Raw genomic sequence first — 24,152 nt, 5'->3', positions numbered from 1 at the left:
ATCTGGGCAATCATGGTTGATGGCTGGTACAGTGAAGGCAAACTTTTTACAGTCCTCAGAATGAAGAGGGATGGAAAAGAAACAATCTTTGATATCTATTACAATTGATTTCCAACCTTTTGGCAGGGCCATAGGCAATGGTAAACCTAATTGCACTGATCCCATGAGAATCATCTGATTATTTACAGCTCTTAAATCATGCAGCAATCTCCATTTCCCTGATTTCTTTCTTATGACAAATATGGGTGTATTCCATGGGGAAGTAGAACTTTGAAGATGCCCTGCGGCAATTTGCTCTTGCACTAATGTGTGGGCTGCTTCTCTTTTCTCTCTGGTGAGGGGCCACTGAGGAACCCACACGGGCTCCTCCGATCGCCATTGTATTTTTAATTGCTGTCTTCCCTCAATGGCCCCGAGGAAAAACCCAGTCCTGGGCCTCCAATCCTACCGGGTACCACTCCTGAGAGTAGGATAGGTGTCTCTCTGCCAGTCAGGTTTTTTCCTATGCCTCCGGCTCCTGTATAGCCCTGCTTCCTCATAATGGACTTTGCCTGATTACTATAGAAGGTTTCTGTTGTTAGTTTAAGATTCATCTGGGTCAGTATGTCTCTTCCCCAGAGAGACACCGGTATGTTCAGCACATAAGGTTGAATTACTCCCTCATGTCCCTCCGGGTCCTTCCAGGGGAGTGTGGCAGCACTACATAATGGGGCTTGGGCTATGCCTAGCCCTCTTAAAGTCTGAGCAGCTCGGTTTAAAGGCCAATCTTTTGGCTACTCATCTTCCCTTATAATGCTGCGATCTGCTCCTGTGTCTAATAGTCCTAAGAAGCTCCTATCTCTAATCTTTAGGACAAGCATAGGCCTGTCTCCCAGCTCTAATGTGAGACAGGTCAGAGGGGCCCCAGATGATCCAAATCCTGATTGACCTCTTTTCATGTTTTTATGCCCATATTGTCTATGCTTACTAGGAAGCATAAGAATTTGAGCAATGCGGTCTCCAGAATTAATGGCTGTAACACCTCTTGGGGAGGAGACCATAATCTTTACTACTCCCTCATAATCTGGGTCAATAACTCCTGGGTGTACTATTAATCCTGCTTTAGTTGTGGAACTCCGGCCCAATAGAAGTCCCACTGTCTCTTTAGGCAATGGTCCTTTAAAGTCTGACTCTACTAACTGGACTCCCATCTCGGGAGTCAGTACGAGTCTGGTGGTGGCACGGATGTCCACTCCTGCGCTCCCTGAGGTGGCTCTCCTTGGTTCTTCAACTCCAAGCTGGATCCTTGATCTGTCAGATGAAAATGTGTCCTGGGAATTTGTTGGATCACCCCATACATTTGAGGGCCCTGAGGTGGGGGGCCCGGCCTCCCGTTTTTTGCCTGCTGCGGGGGTAGTGGGCGTCCCTCCACATCTACTACTGATCTGCACTCTCTTGCCCAATGGTTTCCTTTTCTACATCTGGGACATAATCTCGGTTGTGGTTGGATGTTGGTTATACTGGCTCCTCCTCCGCCTAATTTCGGGCAATCTCGCTTTAAATGACCCATCTGCTTGCAATAGAAGCATGCCCTGGGAGGGGTAGCCCTGCTGCGTGCATTTTGCAGTCCCTGAGTTATGGCTGCAGCCATTACCTGTCCTTGCACTACAGTGTCATTGATGTCCCTGCAAACTTTGAGGTACACATTTAAATCTTTATTTTTCCAAGGCCTGATAGCCTCCTTACACCATCTATTTGCTTGCCCATAGGCCAACTGTTTTACTAGGGGAATTGCTGTGTCAACATCTCCAAATATACGGCCTGCAGTTTGCATCAACCTTGCCAAGAAGTCTGCATAAGGCTCATTTGGTCCTTGGAGTACTTTAGATAATTGACCCTGTAAATCATCAATGCCCTGGAGTGTTTTCCAGGCCTTGACAGCTGCTGTAGCTATTTGCATATACACAGCAGGAGGGTAATTTATCTGATTATGCTGTCCTAGGTAAGGTCCTGTGCCCATTAGCATCTCTAGGTTCCACTGATTGTTCCATGCGGCAGCATTGCACCGGGCAGTGTCTTGAGAAAGCTCTGCCCACGCAGTTTTGAATAGCAGGTACTGACCTCCAGTAAGGCATGCTCTGGCTACATTAGCCCAATCATCTGGTGTTAGATTCTGAGTGGCTAATGACTCCACTATGGCCACAGTGAACGCTGCTTGCACTCCATAGGTGGTGGCAGCTTCCTTTAGGCTTTTAACAAGCTTAAAATCTAGGGCTTGATGGTATCTTTGCTGGGTGTTTGGATCTTCTATTACTGGGAAGGCTGCATTCCCCTCCATGGTTAGCCATTCCCTCCATCTATTCTTGCCCAATTGTTCTTGGCACCCCTGGCCACCACAATATGAGTAACTCTGGTAAAGGGGTGGCTCTGCTCTATAGGTTGGAGAGCAAAATGGATAATTTGGGGCTGTTGGCACAATCTCTTCTACCTTACTGCTCTTATTGGGGAGAGGGGCTGAGCTAGTCTCTCCTTCCTCTCTGCTTATTCTCAGTCGGCTCAGTGAGGAGCACAATGTGGGCCGATGTCCTCTCTGAGCAGCCCTAGCCTCTAACTCTTCTCCTGATAATTCTTGGTCCTCTTCCTCATCAGAGGACCCCCCCAGTGTAGATCCTCTTTCAGATGCTCTCGCAGAGTCTCTTTCCTCTTTCACTTCCTCAAGAATCTCCTCTCCCTCCCTTATGGCTTCTCTACAACTAGGTTTATTCTCCTTTAGGCAGCTCTTAACCAGCCCCCATATGGGGATCGTCCCAGCCGGGAGCGGCTCCCTGCCATCTGCGTTGCGCAGATCCTTGCCTAACTTTTCCCACACGGGGGTAGTGATTCTTCCTGCATCTAGGAACCACGGAGCATGCTTTTCCACCGTGTGGAGGAAAGCCCTTGCGGTTTTTGTTTTTAATGAGGTTCCGTTGGCCCTCAGGAGTGCTCTCAAAGGCTCTTCTACTCTAATTCTAGACTCTTCAGATCCCATGTTAGAGATTAAAGGATAAAAGACTACTTCTAAGTTTATGGGTAAAGGGTACTCTTATCGCTAACCTGCATTCATCGCTATACCGCGAACTTTCCTTGCTTCGTCGCTATCCCTCGAACTTTCCTGGCTTCGTCGCTATCCCGCGAACTTTCCTGGCTTCGTCGCTATCCCGCGAACTTTCCTGGCTTCGTCGCTATCCCGCGAACTTTCACTGGCGCCCTAACTTTTCATAACATTTTTGACAAAACAAAACAGTACAACAAAGAACACTATGACGGACAGACAAAACAGAAATCCCCACCACAGCCGCTTGCTATCTCCTTTCCTACTCCTACATTTGCTTTGCTCGTTGGTCCACTCACCCTTCTCATCTGAGGCGCCTTCCCGAGCAGTCCTTCCGAACGGGGTCCACAGGTACTGCTTCAGGGTAAGAAGCTCTATGGCGTCCGTGTCCGGCAGATTCTCCTCTGGGTGGTTGGAGAAAAAAACTCCCGGGTTTCTGCACCAGATACCGCGTTCACCCCTTGTGGCGGTGACGACAGCGATACGTACACAGACCTGGTTCACTTCAGTTGTTTATTGTTGCTCGGAAGGCTGGGAGAAGGTGAGTGAGAAGAAGCAACAGCCGGGGGGAGCGAATGAGAGGAAGAATGAGAGGAGAGAGAGACAGAGATTGAGAGAGAATGAGTGAGAGAGTGAGAGAGTGAGTGAGTGCTTCTCTTTCCTGCTTATGCCTTATATAAAGGAAGCTGGCCTATGGTGATCAAGATCATGCAAGCCTATAGGAGCAACTTCCTTATGCTAATGCCACCAAACCAGGCAGGGTGGCGCCCAGGAAGCGTGCGCCACCTTAGGGCATTGGTCAACTAGAGTGGAAGGGCGGTGTTCAGCCATAGTGGGACTCAGCCTCGGCCGTAGGCAGGCCCCTACAAACTCTATTAGACCTAGAGATTAACATCTACTGGTGAGCACTGGGTGGAAAAGTAGAAACCCTGAGCTTCTCCCCCAGAGCTCTAGATGTATCTCCTGGTCCTTATGAGTGACTGCTGCTGATTCTTTTCTCCTATTGTCTGTGTGTTTGGTATGTAAGAAGTTTCTTTGTTAAATGCATACAAAAAGTGATAAAGACCAAGGTTCTGAAATTTTGCCTTTAAGCCAATTTCCAGATATTTATCTTATATTAATCTAGCCCAACATTTGTACACACAGCCAGTACCATAGTTCTTTAGTGTGTGCAGTTGCCATCTCCTAAATCTGGGCTTTGGGGTTCCCTGGCAGCTACATTTCCATCAATAACTATGAAAAAAAATTTGTGTGTGTGGATAAAGTGAAGGTTCCTATGGCCAGGATTCTCACCTGGCTCTGGTTGGCTAACTCCCTACACATGTGTGGGAAATACATGGTTATTGAGTCTGTATAAAAAGCGCTGCCCCATGCTCTGCGCAACATGGTATGGCTGCAAGGTGAAGGTGAGCAAAGACGAGGCTGGGGTGGTGGTAGCACCCAGGACAGCGACTAAGACGGCTGCATGGGTAGAGAAGCCCAGAGGCAGAGACCAGCTTGCTGCATGCAGACTCACTCTGAGTGGATTGGATTCTAGTGATTGACCTGCCACTGTGAAAATAAAGTTGGGTATAACCCTTTCACCCCAAGAACATTCTACTGTAATTTCTTTCGTCACGTGGAATCCATAGTGACCTTGCCCAGAGCTGAAACTCATTAGCAAGACACTACTTTGAGACAGTTTTCAGGCCAGGGACAGGCAGGCAGCATCCAGGTAAGGTCAGCAAATTTCCTGAGATGGAGATGGAGCTGAGTGCCCAGGGAGACCGACAGTCAGAGTTGGCCCAGAAGACATAGAGTAAAGGCAACACTGAGAGAAACCCCAGAGGTCTGAAGGTTGTGGAAAGACCACTTAATGGTCCTTCATTTCAGCAGAGTATTAATCATCAAATGGCTGTGAAGAAACGGCTGAAGGCCAAGAAAAGAGCCACCTTAAAGGATGAGAGAGAATAACACTCAGCTCACAGGGACCAAGATTAATGCCTGTTCCCACCAGCCAGCCAGAAGCACCTTTAAGTCCGTGATTCATGGGGCATCAGGTAGGGTGCCCTGAAGAGCCATGCCTCATTGGTGGGAAATAATCATCCCTAGACTAAAAGCTGCTTGAATCCTGCCTAAGACACCTTAAAAGCAAGACTCAAAAGAACTGAAGTGTACCCCAGTGTTTAACTGCATCCCAGAACAAAGCCCCAGAACGTTTACAGGAATAGGAAACTATCCAGCAACGAACCAGGTAAAATTACAATCCGTGAAGGTCATCAGTCATGCAAATAAGCAAGAAAATATGACTCAGAATGTGTACGAGTCAATCCATCAAAACTGAAGCAGAACTGACACAGATGTTAGAATTAGCAGGCAAGTACAGTAAAAGGGTAATGATGACTTTATTCCATTTGTTTAAAAAGCTAGAGGAAAGACTGTACATGTTAAGTAGAGATCCAAACCACACTTCTATACATGAAACTACGATGTCTCAGATTAAAAATATGCTGGATCGCATTAATTACAGCTTAGATTTTACAGAAGAAAAGATTAAACTTGAAGGCATAGCAATAGAAACCACCCAAAATAAACAGAGAAAAACACTTAAAAATACTAAGATTAGTGAGCTATAAGAGAACTTCAAAAGAAACCTTTCAAAATTAAATACAGAGGGAAAAGGACTGAAAAAAAAAGCACAGCACAAGGTAATGGGCTCAATAACACTAATCCTTAGGGAAATGTAATGCAATCACCACTACAATAATGCATTACCATCAGCAAAAAAAAAAAAAATAGAGAGAGAGAAAAGAAAATAACAAGTGTTGGCAAAGATGTGGAGAAACTGGAACCCTTGTGCCCTATCGGAGGGAATGTGAAATGCTGCAGCTGCTATGGAAAACAGTATGGCAGTTCCTAAAATATCTAAAATAGAATTACCCAATTATTCAGCAATTCTACTTCTGGGTATGTACCCAAAAGAGCTGAAAGCAGGGTCTTGAAGAGATATTTCTAAAGCAGCATTATCCACAATAACTTAAATGTGGAAAAAAATCTAAGTGTCCACCAACAAATAAACAGATAAGTAAAGTGTGGTCCATATATACAATAGGATATTATTTATCCTTAAAAAGGAAGAAAATTCTGTAATATGTTACAACATAGATGAACCTTGACATTATGCTAATGAAATAAGCCAGCCACAGAAAAAGACAAATACCATGCGATTCCCTTACATGAGGTCCCTAAAGGATTAGCCTACATTGGAAATCCATTAGAAGAGAGAAACCTGCCCATCTGTAATTCATAAAACCTTTGCCATCAGAAACATGTACAAATCCTGAATCTCAAAACGAGTTGGGTCTCCTTCCCCAAATCATTGATATGATTTGAAAAAAGTCAGGGAACCTTCCTCCTTGTCAGGCTGCGGTGCAAAGTTAGGAGAGGTGACTGCAGCTACTACAGGGCACCTCTGGAAAACTATCAGGCAGAGACCTTCACTGGACAAGGGAAACTTCAGTGGAATATTGAAAGACTGGTAAAACAGCTCCTCTTATGTGGATCTCTGCAAAAGTTATAAAGTGTTTTTAAAAATTTTTTTTTGGTAAACTGGGAAATACCAGCAGATTGACCACTTGCAGAACTCGTCTGGCAAACTGGCTTCCAGAGAAGTGGGTTTCCCCGGAGTGACCTCAAGCCGAGTTGGCTCCTGACGCTGCTCACACACTGTCCAGTTCTTAGAGTCCTAGGTTGAGGCCAGGCCACTTTGGGACCTGGGGGGAATGTAACCTCAGAGATCTGCAAAGGGTTGTGAGTCAACACGGAAGCCATCTCTCTATCTCCTGCTGAGAGTCAGGGGCAAGGAGGGCTTCTTGACAACTCAGGGCTGCTGGCTTTCAGAAGACATTCCACCCTGTGGGTCCCAACCAGCAGGCCACCCAGGAGAGGTGGCCCAGCAACCTCCACCTGAAACCAGCCCCACACATGACAGGAGGCACCACTGGAGGGGCAGCATTCTGAGCCCTCAAAGTCCATCCCAGGCCCTCTCTCCTCCCAGAGCCAAAGTGAGTCACTTTCTCTCCCAGACCCTCAGACTCGCTTTTTGTTCTCCTGGGCCAATAAGGAGAGAAGTTTCTGTGGCTTTCTTCTTGCCCTGTGGCCTTGGGAAGGACTCTTCAGTGATAGCCTCAAACGGTCTACCTCTAATAGCAGCCAGACCACCTGCCTCCCTGGGCTGTCCATGCCTACATTTCTCTCACCATCCGTGAGCTCTAATGGTCCATGCATTGCATGCATTATTTTTATTCTAACATATTTTAAACACACGAAGACATGGAGAATCAAATAGCTAGATCTGTGCAGCTCTTGACCAGCTTAAGAAACCCATTATGAAGGCGTCGGTTGAGAGCCTCTTGTCCCTCCCCAATCCCTTTATATTAGACATCAGTCCTGAAGATGGTTTTTACTCTTCCCATTTACGAGCCATACATTTATACAAAGTCTCCCAAAAAAATAAAGTATTTTTTAAAGAAAAGAAAATTGATTTTACACTCCACAGACAGGAGCAGTGGCTCTCAGACATTTGGGCCTAATGGGACAGTTAACTGTCAAAATCAATTTGGGGTACTGGTAGGACTGTCCATTTTTCAGAGTAAGAACATGAAAAAAGGAAACCCAGAAAACTATCATCTACCATCAAATTAGCTTCATGAAAGAGAGGCCATTTGTCACAGAAAATATAGAAAGAACATATTCTCAGAATTTAAAAAAAGGAATACATTAAGACAAAATGCCTTAGTTTTTCTCATTTCCACACAAAGCTTAGAAAAACGTCATGTGGGATCAGCTTGGCATTTGGCAAGATTCATCAGACAAAGACCTTAAAAATAAAGAAAACATATTAAATTTGTCAATGCAGTCCAAGATATTTAAGAGCATTTATCTAAGAATGCTCTTAGGAACCAAAAATTCCCTAATTTTTGCCATTGCAAAGGGGAATACAGAGGGTCCCAAAAACTCATGTATATTCCCTTTAAAAGTGATTAAGTTTGGTAAACTTAGAAATAACATAAGTCACAAGCTGAATTTTAACAATTTAATCCATAATTAGGTTTTTATCTTAATTTTAGTAGATTCTTAAAAACAAAACCTCTAAATGGTTTTTTCTGAGTGTATGAATATTCACACTCATAAATGCCCTCCAGAACGCCAAGACATATGAACTGAGCAGTGATTTAAGCATTTCACTAGTGCCCTCCAGTGTCTGAAGAGAGAAATAACACATGTACATAAAAGTGAAATAGTTGAAAGCGCTATGTGGGAATGCACATGAAACAAGCATATTTTATCAGTGAGTATTTATTACAATATTTTCCATGGACAGAGACATTCAGATTGTATCTTGACTATCCCTAAATCCTGGGGTAAAAGTGAATGGACACCAAGGGGCTCCATGGAAAAGGCAATGTTCGAACTGGGTTTGAAGTGGGCATTATGTCACATGGTCACAGAGAGAAAGCAGAGAGGAGAGCAGAGGAATGGGAGAGAGGAAACTGTGACTTAGGGAATGGCGAGCAGTCTGGATGCATGGAATGCAGGATCACACAGTAATGGATGGGATAGGAAATTATGCAGGAACTGGTTGGTACAGGCTCTGCATGCCATGTGCAGGAGTTCAGAACTTACGCTTAAAACAATGGGGGACTTTTTAAAGCTTTGACTAAGTTAACAGAATGATCCAAGTTCTGCTTCCGAATGTTCAGTCACAGGTGGATCAGGAAGACAAAGTGAAAGGCAGAAAAGCATTTAGAGACTGGTGCACTACTTACAGAGAGGATTTGATGACCTGAGCTAGGATGACTGCACTGGGAAGAAAGGGAAGGCAATGGATGCCTGAAACATAACAGAAGTAGAGTTGACAGCACCTATTCTATGTTGAGAGCAAGAAAGAGACAGCAGTGAAAAATGACATCACTTAGAATGTGCTTATGAGAGATGATGACACAAATAGGCAAGTAGAGAATGCTAAAGGAAGAGCAGATTTCTTCTGAGGAAATTGGTAAATTCTTAGAGGTTTAAGTGTAGGCAATACATCTGGGAGGAAAGGTGTAGCAAGTAAGTGGGAATTCTAGTATAAAACTCAAGAGAGAAGGAAAACAGAGTTCACAATGTCCCCCACACAGAGGTTGTGAATAAGATACATAAGGGCCAGAGAAGAGGGCCAAGGTGTCTCCACTAGGAAAAGACAGTGCCGAAGAGAAGTCCATGGAGATGTCAGATGGAGGAGAACCAGGTAGGGCCACAAGAGTCAAAGGACAAGTTTCAAGAAAAAAGAATAACCAAATGCTTATGGTCAAGAAATCTGAAGGCTGAGAGTCATTGTTTTAATAAATAAAGTACAATCAGTGGTCTCTGAGATAACAGTTTCTGTAGAATGGCGGGGAAGACACCAAGTTACAAAGGTTGAGGAGTAACCAGAGGATGAGGCAGCAGTATGGAATGCATATCCTTTTGAAATGTTTGGCAGAGTGGACAGATGTGACAGCACATTATGGGAGTAGTGAAATCCAGCAAAAAGGGTTGATTGTTTTGAATGAGGGGACCTTGACATACTGGTATGGAGAAGAAAACAAATCAGTGAAGAAAAGGAGAGAGAATATACAATGGAGACTGAAGGAGCAATCTTCTAGAAGGTAAGTCAAAGGGTGAAGTTTCAAAAGCAACAAATGGCCCTAGAAAGGGGAGCATTTTTCCTCTGCGGTGGTAGAGGGTATATGAAGATCCAACCTAATTTACCGAGAGACTGAAGAGGAACATAAAATGGTAAAGTCACATGGGTGGTATTCAATAAAGTAGTGGATAAGATCATCTCCTGGCACTTTTCAATTTAAAAGACATTTGAGTACCTACCCATGCCTGATCCTATAGGTACCCAGTGAATAAGAGGGTCCCTGCCCCAAGGTTGCATTTAACTAGCACATAAATCCTCATCTCAGGTGATCTCACTCTTTGGATAGTCAAATGTCATGTCTTCTCAACCCCAGGTCCACAGTAAGAATAGAAAAAGAAGTTATTTTGACAGAAAGAAAATGAACCCAGTTGGAAGTATGGTAATACAGGAAGGAATGAAGAGTACCTTTCACATAGCAGGCGGGCAAATCTAAGCAAATGGTGCTGGTTAAAGCAATAGTAATCAATGTCTGTAGGGTTTAAAATACACAGAGCATCAAACTATAATGTAACAATACACAAAAAGCAGAAAGGTAGTAAACGAAGGTGAAGTGTTCTATGGTCTTTTCATCATCCAGGAAGTGGTAAAAACACTTATGTGTGGCAGATGCTCATAAGTTCAATTTCTAGGATATACACTAAAGGAATTTTTTAATGAATGTTTAATGAATGTTAATAAGCAAATACGTAAATGAATAAAGAAAAACCTTGCAGCCTCCCAAGTAGCAGTGGTGGATCCAGGGACAGAGAAGGAAAAATGTGCTCTTTATTAACACTGCCCCTTTAATTTTTGGTGGAGCTGGGGATCTTGCTTGATTTGATTTCCTTTTTCTTGCAATCAAGGCAACTCTACCCACTAATGTATAATGTCTTGGAAGGAAAGCATGACCCTTCAGCTTAATGTTCATTTCCGTCAGTCACATTTGCCTCAGAGACTTTTCCCTGCTTCCTCATAGTCCTTCTCCAGGGCTGCCAAATCTTCTCTGGCCTCTAAGAACTCACCTTCCTCCATGTCTCCTCTGATGTACCAATGTAGAAATGCCCCCTTGGCATACATGAGGTCAAACTTGTAGTCTAGGGGGGCCCAGGTATCCACAATGGCTGCGGTGTTGCTGAGCAAGCAGACAGCCCACTGGACCTTAGCCAGATCTCCCCCTGGCATCACCATGGGGGGCTGAGTGTCGATGCCTACCTTGAAACCAGTGGGGCACCAATCTACAAACTGCACAGAGTTCCTTGACTTGATGGCTGCAACTGCTGCATTCACATCCTTAGGACCATATCTCCTCTGTAGAGTAGGCAGCAGGCCATATACTTCCCCAAGCAAGGATCACACTTGACCAGCTGGTTGGAAGACTCAAAGCAAGCAGCAGTGATGTCTGACACAGAGAACTCCTCATGGTAGGCACTGTCAGCAGAGATGATGGGAGCAGAGGTTGTTATGGGGAAATGTATTCTCAGATAAGGTACTAGGTTAGTCTGGAATTCAATTAGGTCCACATTCAAGGGCCCTTCAAATCATAGGGAAGTCGTGATGGAAGATACCACCTGACCTATAAGCCTATTAATGCTGGCATAAGAGGGGCGTTCAGCACCAAGTTTATGATGGCAAATGTCATAGATGGCCTCGTTGTCCACCATGAAGATGCAATCCGAGTGCTCTGTGGTGAACAGGGTGGTGAGATTAGAGTTGTAAGGCTCTACGACAGCAGTGGAGATCCTAGGGGTGGGTAGACAGAGAACTCCAATTTCGTCTTCCCGCCATATTCTGCCCAGAGCTGCTCCAGTAGGAGGGATGTAAATCCTGATCCGCTGCCTCCTCCAAAGCTTTGGAAAATCAAAAATCCCTGCAGCCACTGCACTGTTCTGCCTAGGGAAAGTGGATGAGATGTGAGAACTCAGCCAAGTTAACCAGAAGCCAGGGTGGTGGCGATACAAGTTCCTAAAAAAACCAAAAACCTTCAGAAAGGACTGGTTTTACCATGCTCAAGACCAGACAAACATCCATGAGGGAACACATTCGAGGGCCTAGTTCTGTAGTGGGGGAAGCACTTTAGAGTGTTATTCCAAGTTAAACATAAACATTCAACTGTCGTTCACTACCATTCATGGATTTATCTGTATGTGATCTAAAGCAAGGTCTTTATCAATAACAAAGAAGAGAAAATGACTAGCAAATGTTAAACTATCACTTTCTCTCCCAGTAGATACATACCACTTCTACACCTAGCCTACTGGGCTTGTGTGGAGGCATGGCATCGCCTAAGGACTATGCCAAATGCCAAAATGTTTACTGGATAAGGAATTCTCCAGACAGAGGTCCTTGGAGAAGAATTAACTGTTAGTAAACAGAGTCGTCTTGTGGGGTGTTCCCCGAGCTAACTTTACAAACAGTGGTCACTATTGGAAATGACAAGTTTTAACATGCTTTGGAAGTCTTGGATAACAGATAAACTATGAGCAGCAGAAGAGTAGATGGGGCACTCTCAACACGAAGGAGGAAATCCTGCCGTTTGCAACAACTCGGATGGACCTTGTGGGCCTTGTGCTAAGTGAAATGGAGTAAGTCAGAGGAAGACAAATATTGCATCATTTCATTTATATGTGGAATCAAAAGCCAAACTTGTAGAAAGAGAGAGGAGAAAGTAGTTGCCAGGGGCACAGGGGTCAGGGAGACAGGGGATGTTGGTATAAGGGCACAAATTTTCAGTGAGAAGATGAATTGGGATTCTTGGTATCTGATGTACAGCATGGTGACTGTAGTTGAAAACATTGTATTATATACTTGAAAGTTGCTAGATGGGCAGATCTTAAATATCGTCACTACAAATAAAAAAAAGAGAGAAAGGTAATCATGTGAACAGATGGGTGGTTAAGTGTAGTGTGGTAACCATTTCACTGTGTGTGTGTGTGTGTGTGTATACACGTGTCAAATCACTCTGTACACCTTAAATTTACAGAGTGTTACACATCACTTATATCTCAATAAAGCTGTGAGGGAGCGAGGACATAACACGTTTCCTCATAAGTCTAACGAGAGAGAAAAAGAAGATGGGGCTTTACAGAAAGTAAAGAGGGTACTTTTGCCCTTCGTAAGTAGCAAAGCCACTCAATTCCAACACCAGGACGCCTCCCCATTGTGACAGCCTCAGGAGGCTCCAGGGTGCAGGCTGGGTGGTGTGACGTCGAGGCCAGAAACACAGGGGCTGCTGGGGAAGTGCCTGCAGACCCCCAGGCTCTTGGGTGTGGTCCTGCCTAAGGAGAAGGGAGCCACTTGCCAGCTCCCGGATCCTCTCCAGCACGAGGTCAGTGATCCCTGACCCCACAGAACCGTGACCTCGGGCATAACTGTTTGTAGCGTCTTCCTTTCTGTTCAGGAGCTGCTCGGGGTGGAAGAGGGAGCGGTACTTGCCAGCAGGGATGCCATCTGCTGAGGGAGGGGAGGGTCAGTGTGCTTCACACCCTTCAGCTGCCAGCCCCCTGTTGATCCATGCACAGCCCTGTACCCTGATCCCCGGTCTTCCCCCACATGGTGGGAAAGGGATGGATTTAAACTGCTGACCCAGACTTCCTCTGGCTAGTGAAAGGAACCAGCATTTCCCTATAAACTGATGGTATGTTTTCCCATCATGCCCCTTTGTTACTCTCTTAGGGCTGGCGTAACAAATTACAACCCACTCAGTGGCCTCAAACGAGAGACATTTTTTCTTCCACAGTTCAGGAGGCCAGAAGTCCAAAATCAAGGCATGGGCAGGGCTGGTTCTTTCTGGAGGTTCTGATGGAGAGACTATTCCATCCTCTGTCCAGCTCCTGGTGACTCTGACAATCCTTTGGGTTCCTTGACTTACAGCCACATGCCCAGTCTCTGCCTGCACAGGTACCCCCTCTTTCCTGTGTTCTTCTCATAAGGACACAGGTCACTGGATTTAGGACTACCCCAATCCAGTATGACCCCATCTTAGCTAAGTACATCTACAGAGACCTGATTTCCAAATAAAGTCATATTCTGGGGTGCTAGGTGGACGTAGATTTTTGGGAGACACTATTTCACCCACTACACACCTGATGGTACCTTGGCATTCTAAGACAACTATTTCTATCTACAAACAGCCAACTGTACACTGGAAAGGCATGACAATCTGTATTATCCATATACTTTAATAGAGGCTTTAACAAAGAAGGCCCATATGGCAACTCAAACACCCAAGAGACTCAAATGCAGTTCACATAAATGTGTGATACAGGGAAATTGGTGTTAAGATGTTGGCAGTATTGAATGTAACCAGTGCAACTTGTGCTTAGTTCACTGACTTCAAAGCCTGGGTAGCATGAGAAGACAGCAGAACACAGTGTGTCTGAGGCCTGGGTCCCAATCCCCCACTGTAGAATGCCCAAGAGCACAATACCTCAGGAGTCACTCAGCAGTTTTAGTGGACTAAGTAGGCTACAGAGGGAGTTCATGAATTAGTTTCCTGGGTTCACATCTTGCCTTCCTCATTTGACTACAGAGCAGTTACTTCGCAAATCTATGCCTCAATTATTTCATCTCACTAAGCAGGATATTAACAAGACCTGCCCTACTGAGTTATGAGGATTAAACAAGTTCACAGGGCATGGTACAGGGCCCACATAGCAACAATTACACAAAGCAATAATAACACTGGCCTCATGGCATGTATTTATGCAGATCTGCCTCCCAGGCATTGGCACCAGATATCTATAGTTAGTAGGAGAAGCTCACTGCTTAAGAGCAAATGCTCTAATTTTCTAAGAGCAAGACAGTTTTCTCAGTGCACCATGCTCTCCTGCATATGACCGTGAATTCCTAAACCCAACTGTATACTCCGAAAGAAGCCTGCTTCATATGCACACCAAACTGCCACTCTAACTTCCTTCCATTTAGCACTTTGTTTGGAGACTTCAGTGCCTGGCCCAGCATCCTCAACCAGCATCTGCAGGGGCTTTGATGGTTTTTAAACACAATTATTTGATGACTTTTTGGCTGCCTCACCTCCAATGCCATTTAGCTCCTCTCCACTTGAGTCTCCATCCCTTACAGCTGTGCCCTGCAAGGTCCTTTCTCTGTCCAAATTCCTGACTTCCCGCTACCAGGCCCATGGCCCAGACTCCTTTCTCATCGCCCTCCTGCCCACACCCTCCATTCCAGCCGCACTGAACTATTAGGCTGCATGTTCCTCTACACCTCTGTGAATTTGCAAATGCTGTTCCCTCAGGAGTAGACATCTGATGACTACCCAGTCAGCTTTCAAGTACCCTATTTGGCTTTTATAGGTCTGCACCTGACTCTGTGGGTTCCATGAACACTGAGACTATACGTGCCTACAATGTCAAGAACAGTGCCTGACACGTGTGCTGGACAGAACAAGGAAAACCAGGGCCTCCTCCCTAAACCCTGGACCTTAGGCCTTTTCGTTTGGACAGCTCAGGACCCTCAAAATCACCCTCCTACCAGGCTATATTCTAAAGGATTAGGGAATTTCTTCTGGGTCTTTGCCTGTCTCTTCTCTTACTTGCTTAGCTTCTGATCTTGGTCCTTAAGCCTCCCATATGCCTAGTGTCTGTTAATTGGCACAAATTAAAATGTCTGCTACAATATTCCTAATACTGGGATGTGGCCTCTCACATGGCTCCTTCAGCTACATTTACTGAAGTCTTCTGGGGACATATTCCACCCTGCTCAGGTTCCTGGGACAGCAGACTCCAGCTAACTCCCATGTGTCTGAAACAAAAACTCAGATATTCTCTGAGGATACTTATAACTCAAATCAGAACATACTGTAATTGCTCCTCCTCACCTCTGTACTAGTCTCCTCTGTTCTTGAAGTTATCAATGTCTCCTTATTTTTAATTCTTTCACAGCATCTACCAGAGTAAACACTAAATCTTTATTGAAGTATCTTGGCCTCGACAATTTATAACTTCCCTTTTCAATAAAACCTTCTAACTTTTCCTTCATGTGGACATCAATCCACTGTTCTGGTGGACTCTTTGTTCTGACAGGGAAATGGACTCCAATCAGTCCAGTATGTACAGATCGCATTTTCCAAAGGAGGCCACAGCAAGATTTTTCGTCTCTCATGTGCTTCTAGAACCCATCTATTTCCACATCGAGAGGTGAGGCTTATAACCCTTCCAGGGTAGATCTTTGTAACCGCCTTGACTATGTAAAAATATCTGAAGTGACATTGTGTGACTTCCAATGCTAGGTTATTACAGTACAATGAACCTCTGCCTTGTTCTCATGGGATGCTTGCTCTTGGCATCCAGTGCCATGCTGTGAGGAAGCCCAAGCAGGCCACAGAGAGGCCCATGTCCCCCACAGCCCTGGCCTGGCTCTCAGCCAACAGCCTGAAACAGCTGGCCACCAAGTAGATGACCCATTTTCAAAGCAGATCCTCCAGGTCCCACTTGAGCCTTCCTAGCTGATACCACATGGAACAGAGAGAAGCTGCCCCCTCTGAGCGCTGTCCAAATTGCAGATTCATGGACAAAATAATGTTCATTATTGTTTTAAACCACTCAGCTTGGAGCTAGTTTATTACACAGCGATAACTAATTAATACATAGTCCCAAATCCAAATCCACCCTCCTCTCCATACTGTGGCCACTTCTCAACCCAGGATTATTGCTCTAGCTCCACTTCAAGTGTTTTTTGCACAAGATACTACAAATGCAGCCATTAATCATAATAGAATTGTATTGATTTTTCCCACAATTAGATTTGTTTGGCCCCTTGCCTCTGTGGGATCATTTAAAAATATTCTACCCTTTATAAGCAGCTAATGTAAAATTTCAGGTTCTTTGTCAGAAGCTTCTGGCAATTGGCTTTGAAATCCAGGAGAAAATTAAAAGTTTTGTTATGATAGATGTGTGTGGAGAAATTAAGAATTAATTTGCTTTTCCACACAAGAAGGCTACACCAGTCTTCCCTCTGGGTGTGTTTGCCATGCTGCTCATCATAAGTGCCATCGAGTGATCCTCTAAATTTGGAAAAGGTCCACATGACGCCTTTTAGATAGATTTGTATAATCTGATAATCCCACAATTGGATACTTGGTGTGTTTGTTTTGATTGTGGGCCTGAAAAGTGCACTGGAACTTAAACTTATATTACCTATAACAGTTGGCTCCAGGTCCATGAAGAGTGCTCTGGGCACATGCTTCCCAGCTCTTGTCTCACAAAAGAAGGTATCAAAAGATGCATCCATATTATCCATTCTAGCACTTTCCAACTGATCCTTTTTAGTGTTGAGAACAATGCCATCCAGCTGAATTTCATGTTCCAGACAATAGAGTTCCCAGCAAGCATCCCCAATCTGGATGCCAGCTTGGCCAATATGAATGGAAAGGCACTCCCTCTGAAATAAGCCACAGTAAGTTAGCACTGAGTGGGCCTTCTCAGATAACATGAGCTTCATCACTCAGCATTCAGACACCAAGCTAGCCTTGGTGAAATGTATTATAAGGCTAATTAAAGGTGTCTCATGGAAACCAAAAGCCAGGGTACAAGAACAGTTGAATTAAGGACAAAAATTCCATTCAAAGTTTCAACAACATAAACTAAGCACCTATTGTGTAATGGGCTAAGAACAAGTTAAGACTATATATATATTATACACCATACATGTATAAAATCAAGCTGTCTTACCCCCCCCAAAATTAGCTAGTTATTGGAAAGGTATAAAACCAAAATCAATGTATAGCCTTGACACAGTTTAAAACCCACTACAGATAAATTAAAGATGTTACCTTTTCATATCTTAAGATTTTTACATTTACTGTTCATATATGCTCTAGATAAGGAAGGATGGCTTAAGCTTAAAAGTAGTGAAAAATTAATGGGGGCAATCTAGTAACTACAATGTTGCTCATGTGATTGTATATTAATGATATCAAAAGTAAAAAAAAGATTTTTTAAAGTAGTGAAAAATTCACCAAGGAAACATGCAACAGATTTAACAACTCCAAAATGTAAAAATTCTATACCATAATAAATACTGATGCATACAAAAATTGATTTATATACAGCCCTTCATATATAAGGGTTATATATAAAGCAGCTTTATATTCATCAGTTACAAAAGAAACACTTGCGACATCTACTAGATAAACAGGCAAACGACATAAACAAATGAATTACAAAAGAAAGAAATAATCTAAAACAGAAAGATTAGGCACAATGGCATTCACAGTTTTATTAACTAAATGAGTGAAAACATCAACTTAATCATTCACCTACTGCTGGGCATTTAAAGGAAGGAAGATCATCAATACAGTAGTATGTTATGCATTATTACCCTTAATATTACCTTAATGAATATTATCTTAAATATTTATCCCCAAAAATGCATGTTGGGAAATGCTCATAACATATTAAGTGCAGAGTATATAAGCTTTTTGTTGATTGTATATAAAGTATGTGAAATACATTTAAAACTAAGCATAGAAAACTGTATTGAAAAATGTGAAGTATTGGCGGAGGGGACTTGGTGATATGGGTGAATGTAGTAACCACAATGTTGCTCATGTGAAATCTTTATAAGATTGTGTATCAATGATACCTTAATGAAAAAATTGCAAAGTATTAACTCTATTTATATCTGGGTAGAAAGTGGTCTTTTGGGTTTAAACTTCATTGTTTTCCTTCACCCATATCAGCCCCCACATCTCCTAACCCACTTTTAAATCACTATCCACATTTTTTAAAATAGCAAACAACTCTTTTTGTAATTTAAACAGACACAGTTTTAGTGGACATCTAAGAGATGGAAAGGAAAAGTTAAATCCTAAAAATCTGAAGGGATTACAATCACTGACTTTAATATCATTGAGCTTTGATTGCCAGGGTCATGGAACAAGTCTACACAGGAGGTCTTAGAGAGTGAGAAGGCCATTTTCTGCATCACCAGGGCCCTTCAGGAGGTTTGCCTGTTGATGTGCTAGGTAACCCTACCCTCTTTTCCCAAGGTCTGAGCTTCAGCTACAAAAAGCCTACCAGTCGCAGGTGGGAGGGAGCTCTGGCTGGTCACACCCCTGCAATCTGACTTGGACTCTCTTCGTGCTCAGCCCCATCAAACCTTGTACTTCCTTGATTCTCAAGGCACAACACAGCTCTCTCTCCTCTTTGAAGAATTCATGTTCATTACCTGAGCAGAGCTTCCCTCTTGTGTTACTTCTCTGCAATTATCAGTCTCTCATGACAGTGGTTGTGAACTCAATTTGCAATGCACTTAGTACCAATCAATACTCCCACCTTTATCTGGCACATAAAAATCAAAACAATACATTCCATCATAAACAGCTTTCTACCACCCCTATCTGCAAAGAACAGTTTCATTCCTTTCAGCTGTGGGACTTAAAATGATCCCGGTACATTGTAAGCTACTGTAAACAGATCAGACTCACCTAAATCCCTAGATGTAGGTAAAAATTTAAAGGTTAGGGGGCATTTTGTGTCTCTACATCATTGAAACCATGTACATGTAGATTTCTCTTACAGCAGTCTTCCTCAGCTGTTTACCACCCAGTCATGTGGGATGCACGCATGCCATGTGCTCACAGTGCCAACATAAAAAAACAACTGCTGCTTTGCATGTGATCTGCTACCCACATAGTTCAGACAGAGGAGTGATACTGTCTTTTTTTAATTTGGCAGGAATACTTGGCCCAAGGAGAATCAACTTTGCCCTTCCTGGTTTGAAAAGCAACTGAGCTTACAACATCACTCTGTTCCAAGATATCCGAAGGCCGTCTTCACCTTATTCTTCCCTCCTTTCCAAACTATGTGTTAAAATAATAGTCACACTCTAAGACTGTAAAATGCCCACTGAATATCAGCATTGGTAACTCACAGCACATTAATAAATGCTACTACAAAGCTTCTTTGAATTACTAGGAAGGCATAATCTTCCAATTAACTTTTTTTTTAGATAAATAGGAACTGCAGATTCATACACAGTTGTAAGAAATAATACAGAAAGATCTCATGTGCCCCTTAGCCATTTTCCCCAATGGAAATATCTTGCAAGACTATAATACAGTATCACACCCATAATACTGACATTGATAACTTAAGACAGGATATTTCCATCCCTCATGTGGGAAAGCATAATTTTAAGAGCAAAACAATTTAAACATCCTTACAATGTCATAGAGAGAGTCCAATGGGGTGAGAAGATCAAAGATGAAAAAGCAGTTTGAAAGATTTCCATTTAAGAATTAAAATTCTAAGATGTTAAACATTTCTGTTACTGACACATAAGTGATTAAAGAGACGGTAGATCTTAAAAGGTGCCCCGAACGGAATCACTGTAAGTAACTATCGTCATTATTGTCCCCAAAGAACTCCAGAGAGGACAGAGAAGATGTTGCACTTTACCCTGCCTGGCATTTATGAGCTTAGAAATGGAAACTTGGGTCAGAAGTCCCCAGAAACTCTAAAAGCATAGTAAAAAGAAACGATTGATTCCTACAGGAATATCAGCACACCAGGTCTCAAACAAGCACAGAAAGTGAAGGAAGTAGAAGTGCTCGCTTCAGCACTTCAATTAAGTGAACAACTTCAGATCAACAACTTTTCCAAAAGCAGCAAAAGTGGAGATGAATAGAGGAGAGCCTATCCAGATCTGCACCCAACATTGATATTGCAAGAACCAAATGTCTTCTCACGTATTAAGAATTAAGTAAAGAATTGTTTGGTGGGAAGAGGGCCAAATCCGGAGTCAAACCTGCTTCTACAGGAAAGTAACACCGCCGGCACCCTAGGAGTACAGTAGCCACTTACCATGCCCTCGGGAAGCTGCTCCACTGCCCGCAGGAGTGACGGAGAAGTGCACCCAGGTCAGCTTTATCACAGGGCAGGAAATGACCCCACCTGCGGACTGAGACACCTGCTCCACTTAAAGCAGTACAGACTCTTCGCCGTTTTGTCAGTTCAGTCTCAGAGTAGTGGAGGTGGGCCTGAACACAGCCTGAACTAAGTTTGTGCACGACTGTAGATGAATTACTTCCAGCTTATCCCTGGATTGAAAATAACAAATGCATTAAAAAAATATCCACCTCACATAATTAAGAATGTACGAAGCATTTATGGGGAAAGGAAAGTGTCTGAGCAGAATCTGCTGTGCCAGCAAGGAGCTCTTTCTATTGCTTAAGTACTGTACGAATATCTATTCCTTAAATAAGATTCAAACAATCCCTAATACATAAAGCAAACCAAAAAAGTGGTCTTTTTAACTCTACCTTTCACCCTTTCACCTGGACCACCACCACTTCCAAGTATATGGGGATCGTCTAGGTTTTTATTATTTATTTTATTTTTAATTATATCATACATTTTTTTTGGTTCATTAAGTTCAGTGAACATACTCTAAATAATTTCTCTCTTTATATACTTAAGGCATCCTTTATATTCTGCTATATGGTCAATTTTTAAAAATGTTCTGTGAATGCTTGAAAAGAATATGTATTCTGGAGTTGTTGGATGTAATGGAGATGTATACATCTCCATTACATCAAACTCATTTATTGTGTAGTTAGAATTTTGAGTACTGATTATTTTTAAAGATGTATTAAAATTTCCCATTATGATTGTTGATTTGTCTATTATTTCTTTATCTGACAATTTTTGCTTTATCTATTTTCAGAATATGGTATTGAGAGCATGTGAATTTTAAATTGTTACAGTTCCTACAGAATTGAACCTTTTTTACCATTTTAAAATAACTATCTTAACTGGACTTTTGCCTTAAAGTTTGTATTATTGAATGTTAACACTATTGAACTACAATTAATATTACTGAATATTAATAAAGAATTACTACTTTAATGTAGTTTTCTTGGTTAGTGTTTGAATATCTTTTTCCACTTTTTCCATTTTTCCATTCTTTCCATTCTTCATTGTCCTCACATTTTTTATGTGTCCTTTGTAAACACAGTATGATTTTTTTCTATTTTTGTCTTTAACTTGAAGAATTTAGTCCATTACATTCAATGCAATAACTCATATAGTTGCGTTTAGATATAGTGTTTACTTCTGTGCTGTTTGTCCTCATATCCTAAGTTATCTTTTGCAGGAAAAGGGTAGAGATATTGGTTGAATTTAGATATGTAGTAATATCTTGGATAATTGCTAAAAATAGAAATGGAGTGTTTAGCTTTCAAATAGAATAAGGGAAAAAGGAACAATAAAAATGCTTCATTACCCCAAAGAAATGAGAACATATGTCCACACAAAATTTGTAAACAAACATTCATAGCAGCATTATTTGTAAGGGCAAAAGTGGAAATAACTCAAATGTTCATCATCTGGTGAATAGATAAATAAAAGTGGTATATCCATACAAGGAAATACTATATGGCAGTAAAAAGGAATGGTAATGATATGTGGTACACCATGGATGAATTTTGAAAACATGCTAAGTGAAAAAAGCCAGACACAATGACCACAATTTATGTAATTCCAATTTTAGCAATTATCCAAGATATTACAACATATCTAAATTTAATCGATATCTTTACCCTCTTCTTGCACAATACCCTTTTCTGAGACCTTAGAATAATTGAATTCCATTTATGATTCTTCTGTTTTTTTTTTTGTTGCTGTTGTTATTGTTGTCCTATATTTGTCTGCTAGGTAATATTGTTGGTTTAAACGATATTTTAGATTCGACCACATATTTACCACTTTCTTTGCTTTTTATTCTTTCTCCCATTTCAGATTTTACTTTTCTTACTTGGGCCTGAGGTAAATCCTTTAGACTTTCTTTGAGAGCATCTTTCAGTTACAAAGTGTTTTTTTTTTTTTTTTTGCTTTTGCCTGAAAATATCTTTATTTCACCCATATTCTTGAAAGGTATTTCACTGGGTAGATTTCAATGCTGGTATTTATTCCTCAGACTACTGTTGCAAATGAGAAGCTGTCAGTATAAATCTTGTTCCTTTTAAGGTCTTTTCTCTCTGGCTACTCTGGAATTTTTGTCTTTGTTCTTGGTTTCTTTAGTTTTACATAATGTGTCTTTATGTGTGTTGCTTTTTATTTGCTCTGCTTTGGATTCGCTGGGTTTCATGATCTGTTTGGCTTGATGATTCATGTCTTTCTTGAGTTCTGGAAAGTCCTCAGTTGCTATTTTTTAAATATTGCTTCCTTCCCATATTCCCTTTCCTCTCCTTTTTCTTAGACCTTTTTGCTGTACCTTGTAGAGTCCTTCACATCTTATATTTCCAATCTGAATGTCTATGCTACATTCTAGTTAATTTCTCCAACTATCATCCTGTTCACTCACTGTCTTTCTTTGGATTTATCTAATCTTTTAAAGTCATGCAGTGAGTTTTCTATTTGAATTACTGTATTTTTTTCATTTCTACAAATTCTTCTAAGTTCTTTTTCAAATCTGCTCCATTATACTTATTTTTTGTAATTGTGTACTTCCTGAAGATATTTTCCATCTTGTCTTTTATTTCTTTTGATACAGTAATTGTAAACGTTTCTGTCTCATTATTCATACAAAATCTTTGCAGGTCTGTTTTTTTCTGTCAATTATGTCTTCTGATTCTTACCAGCAGTGGCTTCTTTCCTTATCTGCTTGGTTTTTTTGTGTGTGAGCTAGTGATTTTCCTTGAAAAATTATTTGAGGGAAGTCTCTGTAGTCTGGGATAAAAGTGTAGTTCTCCAGAGAGCATTTGCATTTTCAACAAGACACCTAAGGGATGTTTATCCGTTTAAATATATTTGTTTAATTTTCAGACCATCCAAGTGATGTGATTCTGGATTGCCCACTGGTCTTAGTGCCAGCTTGTGGTCATAGCTTCTGAGAGACAGTCCCTCCTAATGCCCAGCCCTGCTCACTACCAAGGAAAACCCCCTTGTGTTGTCATGGGTGTTGAGAAAGTGGGTGGGTTTACCCTTATTCTGAAAGTATTTTGGTGGTTGAACTGTATGGTGAAAAGTCTCCTATGAGACTTTTGGATCGGGCTCTGGGCGTTGATTCCTCTCCCTTGCACCAATTAAGTCCATGAACACTGAAATTTCCCTGTTTGGAAAGTACCTTTTACATAAACGGAGTTTCTGGCCTTCACTTATCTTCTCATTTCCTCAAGATTTGGCCCAATAATTCTTTACTATCTTATTCATCAAAGCCTCAAGATGTTCTTTTGCACTTTAGTCAGCATTTTTTGTTTTACTTAATCAAATTGGTCTCGATAACTTATTGCATCATATTACTGGAGCTGTAACTCCATTTGTTTATTTTTAAACTTGTTTTGGATGTGCCTCTTTTAAAAATAGTGAGAGTCTCTGTCTTTCAATGAGAAAATGCAATGTAATCACTTTTATTGTGATTACCTACATTTGGCTG

At 42.0% G+C, this 24,152-nt stretch overlaps 1 pseudogene; it reads right to left on the bottom strand.

The window, feature by feature from the left end:
• Nucleotides 1-10,318: 10,318 nt before the first annotated feature.
• Nucleotides 10,319-17,216, bottom strand: LOC118915914 (tubulin alpha chain-like 3; annotated as a pseudogene).
• Nucleotides 17,217-24,152: the final 6,936 nt, after the last annotated feature.

This window comes from Manis pentadactyla, chromosome 3, assembly GCF_030020395.1.
Source record: "Manis pentadactyla isolate mManPen7 chromosome 3, mManPen7.hap1, whole genome shotgun sequence".
Lineage (NCBI taxonomy): Eukaryota > Metazoa > Chordata > Mammalia > Pholidota > Manidae > Manis > Manis pentadactyla.
The sequence above is the reverse complement of the archived record's forward strand: the minus strand, read 5'-3'. Positions and strand labels throughout refer to the sequence as shown.